Source organism: Pristis pectinata, chromosome 34 (genome assembly GCF_009764475.1).
Source record: "Pristis pectinata isolate sPriPec2 chromosome 34, sPriPec2.1.pri, whole genome shotgun sequence".
Lineage (NCBI taxonomy): Eukaryota > Metazoa > Chordata > Chondrichthyes > Rhinopristiformes > Pristidae > Pristis > Pristis pectinata.
In genome coordinates this window covers 17014819-17033190 of record NC_067438.1, presented here as the reverse complement: position 1 = coordinate 17033190, position 18372 = coordinate 17014819, and the positions used below count along the sequence as shown (strand labels likewise).

General features: G+C 50.0%; 1 non-coding gene across 1 annotated transcript; it reads right to left on the bottom strand.

The window, feature by feature from the left end:
- Positions 1–377: 377 nt before the first annotated feature.
- LOC127586150 (U1 spliceosomal RNA) lies at positions 378–539 on the bottom strand. Its single transcript, XR_007958655.1, has one exon. It is a non-coding gene; the product is annotated as a U1 spliceosomal RNA (small nuclear RNA).
- Positions 540–18372: the final 17833 nt, after the last annotated feature.

Below are 18372 nucleotides of genomic sequence, written 5' to 3'. Positions count from 1 at the left end.
TGTGACTAATAAAGATATCTTATCTTAATTGCCTTGTCCTCGTTGCCGCCGTCCCGAGGGCAGCGTGAGTTGGGGATGATACGTTGTCTGTGAAGGAAAGATCTGAGTGGGAGGGCCCCTCTCACCGCCAGCCAAGCGAAGTCTTGGTGTTGGTTGGTGAGTTCTGGCGATGAGGCGTCCTGCCAGATGGCTTGGACAGTTTGCTGAGGGAGCCACCCCACAGTATTCATGGTGTCCCTACCCCGCAGTCTGCAGTATGTTCTACGCTGACCACTGCCTGGTGGACCTTAGAGAAAAACTTAATTGAAACAGAGCTTCTTCGTATTAAAGAAAATACTGAAGACAGAATAATCCATTTCTATTCTTCCACTGGAAACGAGGGGGAGCGCGAACGCAGTCCCCACCACCACAAACTCTGCAGTCAACTATCCCACATTTGGGGACATCGCAGGCGTCAGCAGCCCCGCAGTGCAATGGGAGAGCCTCGACCTGGGAGATCGGCAGCTCTGATCACCGACCCTTCCCCGCCAGGTAAGTCTGTCTCCAACCCCCCCCCCCCACCCCGACACACACACACACCCAGCCACTCACAGACATCACTCCTTAACATCAACACAAGCTACAACTTCAAAGTCTGCATTGCTTTAGTTTCCCACATCCGGCCTGAAAACAAATGTAGCTCCATGTTTTATCTCCCCTTCCTTGTAACTTACTTCTGCCTTTCAGCGTGACCTCCCCACTTTCTATTTGCAGATCTTCCCTGAGAGGAAGCGGCCTCGCCGGCCACCCACCTGCGGTTCTGGAGCTGCCCGCTGGGTCTCGCACCACGCCAGGGTTCCCCTCACCGACTGCGGCCGTGTGACCGGGACCCGTTCCCCCAGCGGCTCCTGTCAGCGACAGCCTCTGCAGCCCCGCCCGTCCTCTTCACCCAGGGACCAACCCCCCCCCCCTCGTCCCGTTCACACCCCCGGTCCTGTTCACCCCCCCCCCCCGTCCTGCTCACCCAGTACCCCCGTCCTGCTCACCCCATCCTGTTCACCCAGTGCCCCCCGTCCTGTTCACCCCCTCCCCCAGGCTCGCACTGTGGGGGCGCAGACTCAGCTGGCGCTCCCCGGGCTCAGCGGACACACAGCCGGGTGTGTCCGAGGTCGCTCCTGAGATCAGTGTGTTGAGGTTTCAGTGAGGCAACGGGCCACTGACATTTGCTGTTGTGTCACCAGGAAGGGCAAATTGAGGATCTCCCATTGGGAACAGTGATCATAATATCGCAGAAATGATATAAAAACCCAGCGTGATTCCGTTCCATCTACAGATGGGGGCAAATCTGAATAAGGAGTGTGGGGTTACTTGGCTGCAGTGCAGGGAAACACCAGATGAAAAGTCAAGAAGACAAACAGTGAATGGTGAACGTGAGACAAATCAGCACAAGGTTTCAAGTCACACACACTCTCTGTGGGTGAGGCTGTGACGAGTGACCCGCCGTGGGGATTGGTGCGGGGCCCCGGCTCCTCACACTCAAACCCAATGATTGGCAATGAGGTGATCCTGTGCAGTAGGTCCCAGCTTGGTGATGATCTGAAGTTCACAGTCCATGTGGGCACAAAGCACAGACTGGTCACTCAGAGGGGAACACGACCTCTCGCATTGTTGGGAACAGTAATGAAGGTAAACTCGCTGATCCGGCAAAACTTTTCCGCACAGGATAAAGGCTGGGGTGAGGATCCCAATAGTTCCACTGAACTCAAGTCCAGTCCAAAGACTCATCCGGTGCAGAGGCTGTGGTGACTCAGAGGGCATTGTTTTACTACTAACAGTGAACATTTTCCACTAAAAATGAACTGCTCCTTATCCGTCTTCTCTGGGTCTTCATGGATGTAAATTGGGAATGTCGCTGAGTGCAAGCATGATCAAAAGCAGGGCAGTCACACTGCAGAGAGGGGGAGAGGTCGTTCCATGGAGTGAAGGAGCTGAGACCCCAGTGGGTGGGAACAGTGTGGGAAGCCCCCTCTTGAAGGGAGAACACTGAGTGACCCCAGGGGAGGCGTTTGTCCATGGGGTGTGGTCAGAGAGCCGCGGGGTCCTGGTCTGGATCAGGGCCGGGGGTGGGTGGAGCGAGTCAATGGGGGAAGGATCTGTAGGTGGGAGGGGCCCATTGACCACGACCAAGTCACAGCGAGCCGGCGGGGAACCTTCAACTACCAGCGGGTTAGAAGCAGGGAAGAAACAGGGCAGGAGACAGGCCCTTCAGCCCCACATGTCCATGCCGCCCAAATTGTCTATTTGAGTCAGTCCCATTTGGCCCATATCCCTCTAAACATTTGCTATCCATGTACCTGTCCAAATATCTTTTAAACACTGCAATTGTACCTGCCTCTACCACTTCCACTGGCAGCTCGTTCCATACACCCATCACACTTTGTGTGAAAAACTTGCCCCTCAGGTCCCCTTTAAATCTCTCCCCTCTCACCTTAAATCCTCCGGTTTTAGACTCCCCTCCCCTGGGGAAATAACTGTGACCATCCACCCCTTCTATGTCCCTCATGATTCTACAAGCCTCTGTGAGGTCCCCCCTCCGCCTCTGTCGCTCCAGGGAAAACAGTCCCAACCTGTCCAGCCTCTCTCTGTAACTCAGTCCCTCCAGTCCTGGTAACATAAATCTTCTCTGCATCCTTTCCAATTTAATGTTGTCCTTCCCGTAGCTGGACGACCTCAGCCAGGTCTGGGACAGCTGTAACGTCACATCCCAACTCCTGACCTCAACACCTTGACTGAAGGCCAGCATGCCAAACGCCTTCTTCACCGCCCTGTCTACCTGTGGCACCATGTTCAGGGAGCTATGTACCTGTACCCCCAGGTCTCTCAGTTGTACAGCACTCTCCAGGGTCCTGTCATAGACTGTGCACTCAGCCCTGAACTCTCCGACTCCCAGCCCCACCCTCCCTCCCACACTGCCAAACATCCAACACCCTCACTCCTGCAGCCCACGCCACCCAGCCCTCTGTGCACCGTTGTCAGGTGCTCTGGATCGGTGGGGGGGGGGGGGCGCGGGGTGGGGGGAAGGTATGGTGAGATGGTTTGGTGGGTGGTCGCTTTTGGGGATGGGATGAAATGGCCACAGTAGTCCAGGCCACCAAGGTAAACCTGAGCCAGCCCTTTTAAATGTTTCCCTCTCACCTTTTCCCTCTTGCTTTGTTTTTATAATAACCCTGCTGGGTCCCTGTCAGGTCCACTCGAACTCCACCCTGCCGGGTCCACACCCGGTTTGCCAGATCCCCTGCCGCCCGCCACCTCAGAATCAGGATCAGGTTTATTATCACTGACGTTTGTCATGAAATTTGTTGTTTTCTGGCAGCCGTACAGTGCAAGACATAAAAATTACTACAAGTTACAAAAATAAATACATAATGCGAAAGGGGAATAACGAGGTAGTGTTCATGGGTTCATGGACTGTTCAGGAATCTGATGGTGGAGGGGAAGAAGCTGTTCCTGAAACATTGAGTGTGGGTCTTCAGGCTCCTGTACCTCCTCCCCGATGATAGTAACAAGAAGAGGGCATGTCCCGGGTAGTGAGGGTCTTTAGTGATGGATGCCACCTTCCTGAGGCACCGCGTCTCGAAGATATCCTCGATGGCAGGGAGGGTTGTGCCCGTGATGGAGCTGGCTGAGTCTACAACCCTCTGCAGCCTCGTTCGATCCTGCATGTTGGAGCCTCCATACCGGGTGGTGATGCAACCAGTCAGAATGCTCTCCACCGTACAGCTGTAGAAATTTGCAAGAGCCTTTGGTGACGTACCAAATCTCCTCAAACTCCTAATGAAGTAGAGCTGCTGGCCTGCCTTCTTCATGATTGCATCAATGTGTTGGGCCCAGGATAGATCCCCTGAGATGTCAATGCCCAGGAACTTGAAGCTGCTCACCCTTTCCACCGCTGACTCCTCAGTGAGGACTGGTGTGTGTTCTCCCAACTTCCCCTTCCTGACGTCCACAATCAGTTCCTTGGTCTTGCTGACATTGAGTGTGTGGTTGTTGTTGTGACACCACCCAACCAGCTGATCTGTCTCACTCCTGTATGTCTGAGGAGGTGTAGGATTAATAAACTAGAACTGTATTTATATCTTAAAATGGATGAGAATTATGGCTGCTCGAAATACTGATTTAAAAAGTGTCCTTCAGGCCAGAACAGCCACACCACTGCTTTCCTGGGCTGGGTGCTGTGTGGTAATTGCTGTGTCTGGAACTTAATTGGATTCTCATTATGCTTGACTATGGAGATGATGGTCAATCTTAACGGGAAATGGGAAGGCTGTCTCAAACAATGAAGGTGATACCTGCCTTTGTCTCACCCAATTGCAAAATGATTAGCTGAACCTGGGGCGTGAGGCTGCTCTTTGTCCATCTGCAGTAGCCCTTTGTCCGTTTCCTGCTCAACCAAGAACTCTGGCACCTGACTCATTAAAGTGTGCGTGACAATACCTGTATAAATCTCTGTCTACCCCTTTGTACTGGGAGAACTCGGGAGCGACTCTTAGTGAGTGCTGAAGAGAATTCTCCTAGCGGTGCACTGCTAATAAAGGTATTTGTTCGAATCGACCTCGTGGCACTGTGTTATTTACAGCGGACGGATAGGGAAATTGATTTCAGGACGACACGCCTCCTCATCGCCATCTGAGATTCTGCCAATGTCAGTGGTGTGATCAGCGAATTTATGGATGGTGTTCGAACTGTGCTGAGCCACGCAGTCATGAGTGTAGAGAGAGTAGAGCAGTGGGCTATGCACACGCCCTTGAGGTGTGCCTGTGTTGATTGTCAGCGAGGAGGAGATGTTACCACCGACCCGCACTGACTGTGGTCTCTTGATGAGGAAGTCGAGGATCCAGTTGTAGAGGGAGGTACAGAGGCCCAGGTTTTGAAGCTTGTTGATTAGTACTGAGGGGATGATGGTGTTGAATGCCGAGCTAGAATCGATAAACAGCAGCCTGACGTATGTTTTGCTGTTGTCTAGGTGCTCCAAAGCAGAGTGGAGAGCAAGTGAGATTGCATCCGCTGTAGACCTATTTTGGCAGTATGCAAATTGCAGAAGTGCCAGGTCCTTGCTCAGGTAGGAGTTAATTCTAGCCTTAACCAACCTCTCAAAGCACCATCACCATAGTTGTGATGCTACCAGGCGATAGTCATTGAGGTAGCTCACCCTGCTCTTCTTGGGCACTGCTATGATTGCTGCCCATTTGAAGCAGGTGGAAACTTCAGACCGCAGCAGTTGAGGTTGAAGATGTCCTTGAACATCCTAGCCTGTTAAACATACAATACGAATATGGTTTCAATTTCGTAAATTTTTTGGATTGAATAAATTTAACCTGTCAAGTCCCATTCAATCTAATTTTTTCTTTCAACCATCCAGCGCTGACTCAGCTTTTTCCATACGGAAAAGGAAGGGAATCGTATGTTTTTGGGATCTATTGATAACTGTTTTTCGTCTTTTAACCAATTGTCTAATAAATACAATTTGCCGAGATCACACTTTTTTAGATATTTGCAGATTAGAAATTTTTTAAAAACTACTATACCCTCGTTCCAACACCTTACAAAATTGAAACTAAGGAAAAAATTTTAGGTCTTAATCCTTATCAGAAGGGCTTGGTAACGATAATTTATGATTTAATTATGAAAATACGTCCAGAATCACTGGACAAAATTAAGAATGAATGGGAAACTGAACTCCAGACATCTCTACCTACAGAGACTTGGAAGAAAATTCTTCATTTAGTGAATACATCTTCAATGTGTGCCAGACACTCGTTGATACAGTTTAAGGTAGTTCACAGGACCCATATGTCCAAAGATAAGCTAGACCGTTTTTATCGCCATATAAATCCGATATGTGATAGATGTAAATCGAATGTGGCTTCTTTGACACATGTTTTGGTTCTGTCCTCTTCTGGAAAAATATTGGAAAGACATTTTTAACATTATTTCAAACGTATTGAAGATTGATTTACAACCTCACCCTATCACTGCAATTTTTGGATTACCAAGGATAGAGTCTGGCCATTTATCTCCTTCCGCTAACCGTATGATTGCTTTTGTTACATTAATGGCCAAACGATCCATTCTGCTTAAATGGAAGGATTCAATACCCCCTACTACTTTTCAACGGTTTTCTCAAACTATATCATGTTTAAACTTGGAAAAAATGAGGAGTGGTACTGTTGATCCTTCGCTTAAATTTGAAGATATTTGGAGTCCATTTATTCAATATTTTCACATGATGTAGATCCCCTTTCAATAACTTTCCAACTTGGAGGAACGGACTTGATGACATAATATTGCTCTGTTTCTACTGAGAAATTTTAGCCCAGTTTTTTTTCTCTTTTTTTTGTTGTTTTTTTTAAAAAAAGTTTTTTTGTTTAGTTTATATTGTTTATAATTTTTTTATTGATATGGTTTTTTTAAAATTTATATAATAAATCTTTTTCTTTCCTTTCTTTTATATTATATTCATTTACTAAGAGATCGTTGGATCGACAGATTTTTAAAATATTTTGTTGTTCTTTATGATTATATATGCTATGATTGTTATCCTGATCTCTTTCTATTACATGTATAAATATTGATGCTATATATCAATCTGTATTAATTTGAAAACTAATAAAAAGATTGAAAAAGAAAGAACATTCTAGCCAGTTGGTCAGCACAGATTTTCAGTACCCAAGCCAGGTACACCGTCGGGACCTGACTGCTTGCAAGGGTTCACCTTCTTGAAGGATGTTCTGACATCAGCCTCTGAGACAGAGATCACAGGGTCATCGGATGCTGTGGGGATTCGCACATGTGTTATTCTCTCTTTCAAAGTGTGCATGAAAGGCATTGAGCTCAGCAGGGAGTGAAGCATCACTGCCATTTATGCTGTTAGGTTTCACCTTATAGGAAGTAATGGCATGCAAACCCTTCCACAGTTGTCGTGCATCCCTCACGTGGAATTGTCTTTTCACTCTCACGATGGCCTTCCGCAGGTCATACCTGAACTTCTTGTAGGATTCTGGATCACTGGTCTTGAATGCCACAGATCTTGCCCCCAGCAGACTGCGAATCTCCTGGTTCATCCAGAGTTTCTGGTTTGGGAAAACCTGGTACTTTCTCGAAGGCACACACTCATCCCCGCAGGTCTTGATGAAGTCAGTGATGACTGCGGCATATTCATTCAGATCTGCAGAGGAATCCCTGAATATGGTCCAGTCTACTGATTCAAAGCAGTCCTGTAAAGGGTCCTCTGCCTCCCTTGACCAGACCTTTGTGGTCCTCACCACTGGTCGGCAGAAGTACAGCCCGGTGATCGGACTTGCCGCAGTGCGGGCGTGGGATGGCACGGTCAGTGTTCCTGATGGTGGTGTGACAGTGATGGAGTGTGTTGGCTCCTCTGGTTCCACAGTGGACATGTCAGTGGTAGTTGGTCAGAGACGTCTTCACGCTGGCCTGGTTGAAGTCCCCGTGATGATCAGAAGGTATCAGGGAGCGTTGTCTGGTGACAGTTGATCCCGGTGCTCAGCTCCTCCAGTGCCTGCCTGACGTTTGCCAGGGTGGTGGGGGGGGGGGGGGGGGGGGGGGGGGGGGGGGGTGGCAGGGGAACGTTCACCGCCACCAGGATGACGGCGGAGAACTCCCTCGGCAGGTAGAACGGACAACACTCGACCACCAGATGTTCCAGGTCATGGGAGCAGGACTGAGACAGAACCGCCACGTCCGTGCACCATGAAGAGTTAATCACGAAGCAAACGCCGCCGCCTCTGCATTTACCAGCCACCCTGCTCCCTCTGTGCCCTACATGGTTCGGTGTCGCCCTGCTCTGCCTTCTCAGCCTGTTCATGCTTCACCCTACCCGGTGCTCTGGGCCGTCACCCCACCCCTCTTCACGTTACCGGGGCCACCTCCACACACCCGACAGTCCCTGCCTCACTCTGAGGCCCTTGACATTGGTGCATGCCTGGTTCGCAGCCGCTCTGCCCTGTCCAGTCTGTTGGTGATTCACCTCTGAGGGTTGTGGGACGCTGAATGTATTGGCGGTCGCTCAATCCTTGTGGCTCTGCACCTTCTCGCTGTCTCGGTCCGGACTCTGCTCCTGTTTGGTTCAGGGAGCCGAGCCCTGGGCTCTGCCTCAACCCCCACCCCTGTCCGGGTCACCCGTCCCCGGGTCAGCACCACAGACCGAGCCCCGCCCCTGTGGAGCCTCAGGAACCCCGGCCCTTGCCCCTGGGGCGCGGTGTCTCCCCTCGGGAAACTCCCCCATGGTGCCCGGGCCTGAGCCAGTCACCGCTGGAGAAAGGCCCACCCGGTGCTCCGGAGCTCTTCAACTGCTGCAGGCGGCGCTGTGCGGACAGGGTGAACCAAGAATGCGGAACAGTGAAGGGCGTCAGGGAGAGGCGGGGAATGGAGGGCTTGTGGACGTGGGCCGGGCAATGTGAAGAGGTGCGGGGAGGGTGAAGCACGATCTGGGAGACGGCAGCATGCAGCTCCAGTGGGCCTGAGAAAGAGAAGGGAGGGGGGAGCTGAGGCCGATATGGGAGGGAGAGGCAGGGTGGACAGTGGAGGATGAATCACCAGCAAACTGCACAAAGCGAAACGGCTGCGATCTTCGTCGGGCGCGGAGGGACCGGGCGGCAGGGGAATGAGCGGAGGCCACAGGAGGATCCCGAGTGGCCCGGCCCCTCTACCCCCCAACGCCCCAGTCAGCTGGATGTTGCCGCACTACCTGTCCTTCGTGGAAGAGTTTTTCCCCGTAAACACCTTTGACCACAGGTCCATCAGGCAGTGGTCAGCGCGGAACGTCCTGCAGACACTGCAGGACAGGGACACCGTGGATCCTGTGGGTTTGTTCCCGGTGCAAACAGCCCAAAACACATGGCAGAACATCTCATCTCCAGATCTGACCAACAAGCACCAAGACCTCACTTGGCTGGTGGTGAGAGATACCCTCCCAGTCAGAGCTTTCCTCTACAGATGACACATCACCCCAGTGCACACTGCCCTCGGGACGGCTGCGGGGGGAGGAGACGGTCACCCACCTCTTTGCAGACTGTGGGTTTGCAGAGGGTGTGGAGACGGATGCACAGGTCTGTGTCCCAGTTCATCCCCAGCAGCTGTGTGACAGAGGTCTCTCTGATCTCCGGGCTGTTCCCGGGGACACACCGAGACAGACTTCAGGTGCTGCTGGAAGGTCATCAACTCGGTGAAGGACACCCTTTGGTCTGCCTGAAAGCTGTTGGTCTCCCAGCTCAGCGAGACGTACGTAAGGGAACATTGCCGACGGGCACAGTCCCAGCTGCAGGAGGACGTGCTGAGGGACGCACTGAAGCTCGGTGCAGCCAATGCAAAGGCTCTGTGGGGAATATCTTGCTTTGTATATATTTCTCATCTTGAATAAAGTCTAATTTTGATATTTAAAAAATCTTCCCTGCTCGTGTCCCCGTCCAATCTACTCTGGCCAGTTCCTGTGTAGTTACCTTTACTCAACTGTAATACCGATACAACTGATTTCAGCTTCTCCCCCTCAAACTGCAGGGTGAATTCTGTCATATTGTGGTCACCACCTCCTCAGGGTTCCTTCACCTTAAGCTCCCTGATCAAGTCTGCCTCACTACACAACACCAAATCCAGAACTGCCTGTTCCCCAGTGGATTCACCACAAGCTGCTCAAAAAACCCATCTCACAGACATTCCACACGTTCCTTTTCCTGGGCTCCACCACCAACCTGATTTTCCCCAGTCTACCTGCACAGTGAACTCCCCCACAATCACTGGAACATTGCCTTGCTCACATGCCTTTTCTATCTCCTGGTGTATTTTGTACCCCACATCCTGACGACTAATTGGAGGCCTGAACATAACTTCCATCGGGGTCTTTGTACCTTTGCTGATCCTCAGCTCTACCCGCAAAGATTTGACATCTTCTGATCCTACATCATGCTTTTCTGTTGATTTAATTTCATTTTTTACCAACAGAGCCACCCCTCCCCTTCTGCCCACCTGCCTGTCTTTTCGATAGGATGCGTATCATAGAACATAGAACGTAGAACAATTACAGCACAGTTCAGGCCCTTCGGCCCACAAAGCTGTGCTGAACATGTCCCTACCCTAGAAATTACTAGGCTTACCCACAGCCCTCTATTTTTCTCAGCTCCATGTACCTATCCAATAGTCTCTTAAAAGACCCTATCGTATCCGCCTCCACCATCATTTCCGGCAGCCCATTCCAGGCACTCGCCACTCTGAGTAAAAAAACTTACCCCTGACATCTCCTCTATACCTACTCCTCAGCACCTTAAACCTATGTCCTCTTGTGGCCACCATTTCAGCCCTGGGGAAAAGCCTTTGACTATCTACCCAATCAATACCTCTCATCATCTTATACACCTCTATCAGGTCCCCCTCATCCTCCGTCTCTCCAAGGAGAAAAGGCTGAGTCCCTCAACCTGCTTTCATAAGGCATGCTCCACATTCCAGGCAGCATCCTTGTAAATCTCCTCTGCACCCTCTCTATGGCTTCCACATCTTTCCTGTAGTGAGGCGACCAGAACTGAGCACAGTAGACCAAGTGGGGTCTGACCAGGGACCAATATATCCTTGGATGTTTAGCTCCCAGCTCTGATTCACTTCCAGCCACGTCTCAACATCATACCCACAAATTTCAATCTGCGCTGTAAACTGATTTATCTTTATACATATATTGCATGCATTTAACTACGACGCCGTCAGTCCTGTGTTCACCACCCCCTTCTCATAGTCGTCCCTGTGTTGCCTGACGTTAGGCCCCTAACACTTTCTAATCTCTCTGACCTCGTTTTTATTCTGGAGACTTTAATAACGTCTCCTTCCCTTGAGCTTTTTCCAGAATTTTCCATGCCATTGAACACCTCCCCCCCCCCCCCCCCCCCCCCCCCACCCACTGCCCCGGCTGCCCACTGTTTAGTTTAAAGCCCTATCTGCGGCCCGAGTTATACGATTTTCCAGGACTCTTCCCATAATATTAGTCCCCACATGGACCACATCAAGTGGATCTTTTCCCTCCCACTCCAAATCCCTCTGCAGACCAGATGAGCCGTCCTGAACCCAGGCACCAGGCAGGCAAGACAGCCTTCAGGACTCTCGATCCCAGTGGCAGAGAACAGTGTCCATTCCCCTGACTATACTATCCCCAATTACAATGACATTTCTCTTCTCTCCCCCTCTTGAATGGCTCCCTGAAACACAAGTGCAATGGTTAGGTTGCTCATCCTTCCTGCAGCATCACCCCCCCCCCCCCACCCCACCTCGTCCACACAGAGAGTTAGAATCTCTAACCCGTTAGATAGGTTCAAGGGCTGAGGCTCCTTCAACACTACATCCTGTACCCCTGTCCCTGCCTCACTCACAGTCACACCCTCCTGTCCCTGACCACTGTCAGAATTTGATGTAGTTAATCTGAGGGGTGCGACTGTCTCCTGAAACGCAGCGACCAGGTAATTCTCCCCTCCCTGATAAATCCCCCCCCCCCACCGTCCCTTTTCTCCCTCCTCCCGATCTACCCCGTTCCTCCTCCACCCACCCTGGTGCTTCCCCTCCCCCACCCACACCATCTGCCCAGCACCCACACACCCCTCCCACTGGGTCCCCTCCCCCCACTCTTCCCATCTGCCCCCCCCCCCCCACGATTCCAAGCTCCACCTTCCTTTCCCATCAGGTTGCACCATCTGCAGCCCTGTGTCCCCTCCACCTTCACCTCCCGGCCTCTGTCACTGTTCCCACTCCCCCCTCCATCTGCCTGTCAGCCCTCCTCACCTGGATCCACCTGTCCCTTCCCAGCTCTGGCCCCACCCCTTCCCTCACCTTTATACCCGCCATCTCCCCTCCATCCTTCAGTCCAGGTGAAGGGTCTCGACCCACAACGTCGACTCTCCATTTCCCTCCACAGACGCTGCCCGACCCGCTGAGTTCCTCCAGCGTCCTGTCCGTCCCGGGGAGATGGGAGTTTCCCCGAGTCCGGGACAGGTGCTGCAGTGCCGCTTCCCACCAGGAGATGGTGATGGCGAGCTGTCCAAAGGTCTGTGCGCTTCCACGGCGCACGGTCCCCACCTGCTGCTGGAAACCGGTACTGCGGGCATGTCAGTCGGTAATTCAAGGGCTCTGGTCTGTGCGATGTTCAACACGGCCCAGGCTGGGAGTGTGGAGATCCCCAATGTGGCTCCTGGTGTTACAGGACTGAAGTCATCGGTAAAGGAAGCGGAGGGAATGAGGGGAGATGCACCTCCAGACGTGACGATCCCAACACACTCCTGACCGACCTCCCCCATTCTCCCCTCCAGAAACCTCCAGTCTTCCAACACTCTGCTGCCTGTGGCCTGACTATCACTGAGTCCCCTTCACCCAGTGCCCACCGAGAGGTTTAACCCGCCCTTACCCAGTCTGTGCGGACCATTTAACCTGCTCCTCACCAGCGCTCTGGGATGGTTTCAGATGCTTCTGTGCAGTGACCTCGCCCTGGTTTCACCTGTGGTTTCACCAGCGTCTGTGGTGGTCGGATCTCCGTGTCGGAGTGTGAACTTTTCATTGGGCCTGAGGAAGGGCTGTGAGCACTTGCTCACAGAGGGGATTTCACCCATTTTGTTAAACACATTGTGTGTGGCTAATTCCCAATATCCCACAACATGTCATGAAATTGGGCAGAAGTAGGTTGAAACAGGTTTTTTACAGTTAAAACCTGGTTGACATCGTGTATATTTGTTACCAGAGAAATAATCCAGAGACCTGAATTCAAATCCCACCACAGAAAATTTGGGTAATAATTTGGATTTTTTTAAAAATAAAAGCCATTCATAATGATGACCAGGGAACTACTGAGTTATCTAATGCCCTTCACCTGTCCCCCGAACCAGTCTGTCCTGGACTACACGTGACTGCAGACCCATCCATGTGGTGGATCGTAAATGACCAAGGGAGCAAAATGAATTAAAAATAATACCCAGTCACATTGGCTGACACGGGATCTGTACGTCTTTGCTGTGCTGATCACTGGGTCTGGCTTCACACCAGAAAGGAACCCTCTCCAGGGCAGTCATGGAACAACTGCATGACAGTATTCTGTGTGTGAACATCCCTCGTACCCCGTGCTGTGAATGGTCCCATGTGAGAGGAGCAATTGTCAGTGAGGCAGAGACGGCAGAATGTAGCTGCAATCAGTGAGGCTTCAAGTGACGTGAACATTGAAAACTGAGGCTGGCAGATGCTGTGGTCGAGACTCTTTAATCCACGTTTCATTGGTGACCTCAGAGAATGTGGAGGGAATGTGTGATGTGCAACTTGTGATGTGTTTAGATGTGCAGCTGATGCTGGGAAATGTCTGGAACACTCTGGTGACCTGTGTGTGGGAGTGCCCGGGTCAATCTCCCAGTGGGTGCAAGTTCACCCAGAAATTATTACTATCTAAACCTTTTGGGAGTCTTTGCAAGGCTCTGTTAGGTCGTGTGTCTGGAAACTGATATATCCGAGGAACGTGATGGTCGACATCCCAGAGGTGGCGATGGAGACAGTGGATCCTCTGATTTCAACTTCCAAAGTCTGATCCATCCTGGACCGGTTCTTTATTGTGTCTTCCATGAGTATCATTGTTGCCATTTAATCATCTCCTGTTCTCCAGCCATGTATTTGCCAGGTCAGTTCTGTCACTTTTTAGCTGCTGTTCATCTACAATATCCTCCGACACTGAGGAAGGGCCCTGGAACTGAAATATTGACCAACCTCCTTTCTCCACAGATCCTGCCTCCCCTGCTGAGCATTGCCAGCCTTCCCCACTTTTGTTTTGATGTTCAGGATGTGCTGAATTTAGCGTCTTATTTACAATGCTGAGAGTTTAATTGCAAGTGACAATGTTAACCAGTTCTAAACATCACTGTCACAGTCTGAACCCCTCCGTTCAGTGTTGGAAAGGGGAATGCAGCACCTTGTGGACAGTGGATGATCTGTCACCATTATGAAAGACGTGGTTGTCCATTGACACATCAGTGTGGCTCTAAGTATTTTTGGTTCACACCTGGACAGAAAATGTACAGAAGAGTTCCCAAACCACTTTGACACAAATGTTTAACATCAGCTTGGGCATTAGGTTTGATTGATGAGCCTTGAGATGATCACGTCATTGATTGGCTGCTGTTCTCTTTGATGGACAGTTTGAGTGTCATCTGTTTGGTACATAGTCAGTTTCAGGTTTGCAACCAGCTTGCTCAGGGTTTAAATGTGTCGCTGAATATACGGGCTCATTTTAAGATTGCGAAATGTTCCCTCACACACGAAGCAAGTTGAGGTTTTTATGCAGTTTTTTGGTGATGATTTTGCTCAGTGCATTAAAGAGTAAAGGAATCAACATTTTAACAAGTTACTGTTCCTGCCACTGTCCCTCGTGAAACCACTTCACCCAATGCTCCCGGCTGGTCTGTCGCCTTCCACCCTTCACAAACACGGAATCCTCTGCTGTGTAAATCCCAGCCCGCTCCAGATCCCTCAGTGTGAGAACTCTCATCCTTATGTTCAAGTCATTCCATAGTCCTGTCACAGCCTCTCTCCTTAGTCCCTCCTGCGATATCGGTGCTTCTCCAGTTCTGGCCACACGTGCATCCTCCACTGTAGTTTCTCCCTCCGCCAGTGGCAGCATTGGCTTCATCCACCAGGATCCCCAGCTCTGGAATTCCCCCAGAAATCTCTCCGTCTCTCTACCTTATTTGCCTCAATGCCGGTCCTTAAATCCTACCTCAACACACAAGATGCTGGAGGAACTCAGTGGGTCAGGAGCATCTATGGAGGGAAATGGGCATCTGGACCGATGAAGGGTCTTGACCTGAAACATTGACTGTCCATTTCCCTCCATAGATGCTGCGTGACCCACTGAGTTCCTCCAGCATCTTGTGCGTTGCTCCAGATTCCAGCATCTGCAGTCTCTTGTGTCTCCCTCAAATCCTACCTGTGTGACTGATGATTTGTCCCCTGCCCCAACATCTCATCAGGTAGTTCAGCATTAGCTTTTCTTTGGTAGTGGTGCAATGAGATAACTTGGAATATTTTGCAAAAAAACTGGCATTTATATCGTGTTGTTCACAACCTCAGAATGTCCCAATGTGCTCTATGATCAATTAGTTCTGCAGTATGGTCACAGTTACAGGAAACAAGTCAGAAAAGGTCTCTTTACTGTTCTCCATTTTAGTTCCTAATCATCTCACTGCTTCTCCCACAACCCTTCTGCTGGGAACGTGCTGCCAAAGACCTTTGGATTCCCTTTTATCTCAGCCACACCTTTGGATTCCCTTTTTATTTTAGCCTGACTTTTGTTTGTTCTCTTTAATGCAAGCAGAAACCCAGACTTTGGACTGTAGGGAACACAAAGTTCATGTCCAGAAAAGGTGCAGGTTGTGGTTTTTGCTGGTTGAGAGTCGGATTCTTTGGTAGGAGTATTTTCTCAGTTTTAATTGCAAAGAAATAAGTTTCTCCTGATGGCAGATGTAATGTTCCACCTGCCAGTGTACACAGAAATCAACAAATAGTCCAGAACAGCAGGGGGTCACTCAACCTGTGGCTCAGCACATCCAGCTGGAACCTAACCCCAAACCTTCCCTATACCTGGAGAATTATTTTATTCTTCAACAACTTACCCAATTTTTTCTCGGTCTACTATTCAATGTGTATCCATCACCCAACCGTGTTCTCCATAGCAAGGTTATTTCTTCATTTTACAGGATCCCAGATACCACATCCAAACACTCTGTCCAGGCGAAGCAGCAATTCACTTGTACTTCACCCACTTCACTGCACTGCATTCAGTGTTGATGATATCACTTCCTCTACACTGGGGAAACCAAATGCAGATTGAGAGACAATGTTGCAGAACATCCCCGTTCAGGCTGCAAAGGCCATCCTGAACTTCCAGTGCCCTTTCACGTTAATTCTGCAGCCCACAGAGTTAGTGAGACACAGACCACAGAAATAGGCCCTTCAGCCCGTGCTGACCATCATACCCATTCCACACTAATCCCATGTTATTCTTCCCACATTCCCACCAACTCCCCCACACCCACTCTGACCTCCCTCCATTGCTCCAATGATGCCCAGCGTACGATCAAGGAACAGCATCTCATCTTCTGTCTGGGTATGTTACAGCCGTTGGGACATAACACTGGATTTAACAATTTCAGATAAACCTTTTCTCCCTCCACAGATGTCCCTGGATGTTTCTGAATCGGTTTGTTCATTTTTCCTTTTCTGTCTCCAAGGGAATTGCTACCTTGACCACTTTGGTCTGCACCCTATCACAGACATTCCTTCGGTTCCGTCCACTCTCCCCTCTCTGCAACTTAAAGCACACTTGTCTTCTCACTTCTGCAGTTCTGATGAAGTGTTCTTGACTGAAACATCAACGCCACACTCTTGTTTGAGCTGCTGAATCTTCCAGCATTTCTGTTGTTTTATCCTGATATATTTTGCCTTGTCCAATGTACCCATTGCTAAATAACAAACAGTTGTTGGACCGGCTGGGTATGTGAAAGTTCTGCTTTGTTTCTCCAATTAAAACTTGATTCTTTGGTTTACAACAAAACCCTGAATGCCCTTCACCCTCTCTGAGCAGCAATCCAAATCTGACCATTTCTTTAGACTTCAGGTGAATTTCATCTTTGGGTATTTTTGGGGGGAAAATAAGGAAGGACCCAGATTATATTAACAGAAAATTTCTGTCACCATTCTGCATCTGATGTTTGCAGCAACTTCTTCAGCTCTTGAAGTTGCTGCATCTCTCACTGTCCCTTTATAGCTTAAAATTCATTGTCACCAAATCCACTGTGGCTCTGAAAGCAGAGCCCTGGAGGTTATTTTGTCACTGCAGGCAAAATATATATTTAAGATTAAGCATCTCAAACAGAGGAATTGTCAGCAGAAAGGGTTAATTTCCCTGTTATCCACACTGGCACTGTTTCAATCTATAGAGCGTGAATGTGAATTTTTTAAATATTTTTTTCTTCATTCTGCTTTGCCACTTTTAAAACTCACTCAATGTCCACCTTAAGAATCGAGTCAATTACCCCCCCAATTGTTCCAAACTTATTTGTCAAAATACCAATTCCCAGTGTGTGTGAGGGTGGAGTTGGTCTGAAAAATGACTCTCAGAACTGCAGTTATTGACTTAAACTGCATGTTAACAGAGATTCTCCTTTTGACCTGCAGATGTTTGGGGCTCTGGCCAGCATTTATTGCCCATCCCCCTTTGTCCTTGAGAAGGTGGGGGTGAACCACTGCAGCCCTCCTGGTGAAGGATGTTGGGGAGGGCTGTTGGGGAGGGATTCAGACCCACGTATGATGAAGGATTACATACCTTTCCAGTTCAGGACATTGTCTGATTTGGAGGGGAACCTGCAGGTGGTGGTGCCCTGGTCTGTTGCCCTTGTCCTGCCTGGTGCTAGAGGTCACTGGTTCAATGGGCCAGTCACTCCCCCGTGTTGTGCAGACGGTGCACACTGCAGTCACTGTGCACTGACGGTGATGGGAGTGAATGTTTCCGGAGGCGATCGGGTTCCAGTCTAACACACGGCTTCGTCCTTTGCATCCACAGACGCTGGCTGATCCGCTGAGTTCCTCCAGCGGCTTGTTTCTCTGCTCCTGATCCCAGCAGCTGCTCTCTCGTGTCTCCGTCTGTTTAGGTTCTCTCCTCAAAGGGCCAGTCCCAATCCAAACTTTGCATATGCTTCCTTTTTCATCTTGACTAAATTTGCAACATTTCACGTCAGCCAAGGATCCCGAACCTCGTCATCCTTGTCTACCCCACTGCAACATGTTGGTCCTGACTTCTGACCAGTTGGCCTTGAAACAACTCCCACATGTCAGAAGTGGACCTACTCAGTAATAGCTGCTCCCAAACTTCTCTCCCCGGCTCCTGCCTGATACTGTTGTAATTGACCTTTCCCCAATTTAGCACCCCCCCCCCCTTCAAGGTCTAGTTCTATCCTTATCCATAACTACCTGAAGACTCTATGATCACTGTTCCTAAAATGATCTCCCGCTGAAACTTCAATCACCTGTCCGGGCTCACTTCCCAATACAAGGTCTACAATGGCCCCTTCCCCAGTTGCATTACTTATATACTGTCAAGAAACCCTCCTGGATGTACCCAACAAGTTCTGCCCCACCCAACAAATTCTGTCACTAAAGGCCTCCACCTGCTGACCTACTGCTCTGGTTAGCACCACGCCCCCCACCCCACCCCCCATTCTCCACATCAGTTTAAACCCTCCCAAATAGCACAACAGATGTTCTATGCAAAGATATCACTACCCCTCCAGTTTAGGTGCAACCCATACTTCTTGTACAGGT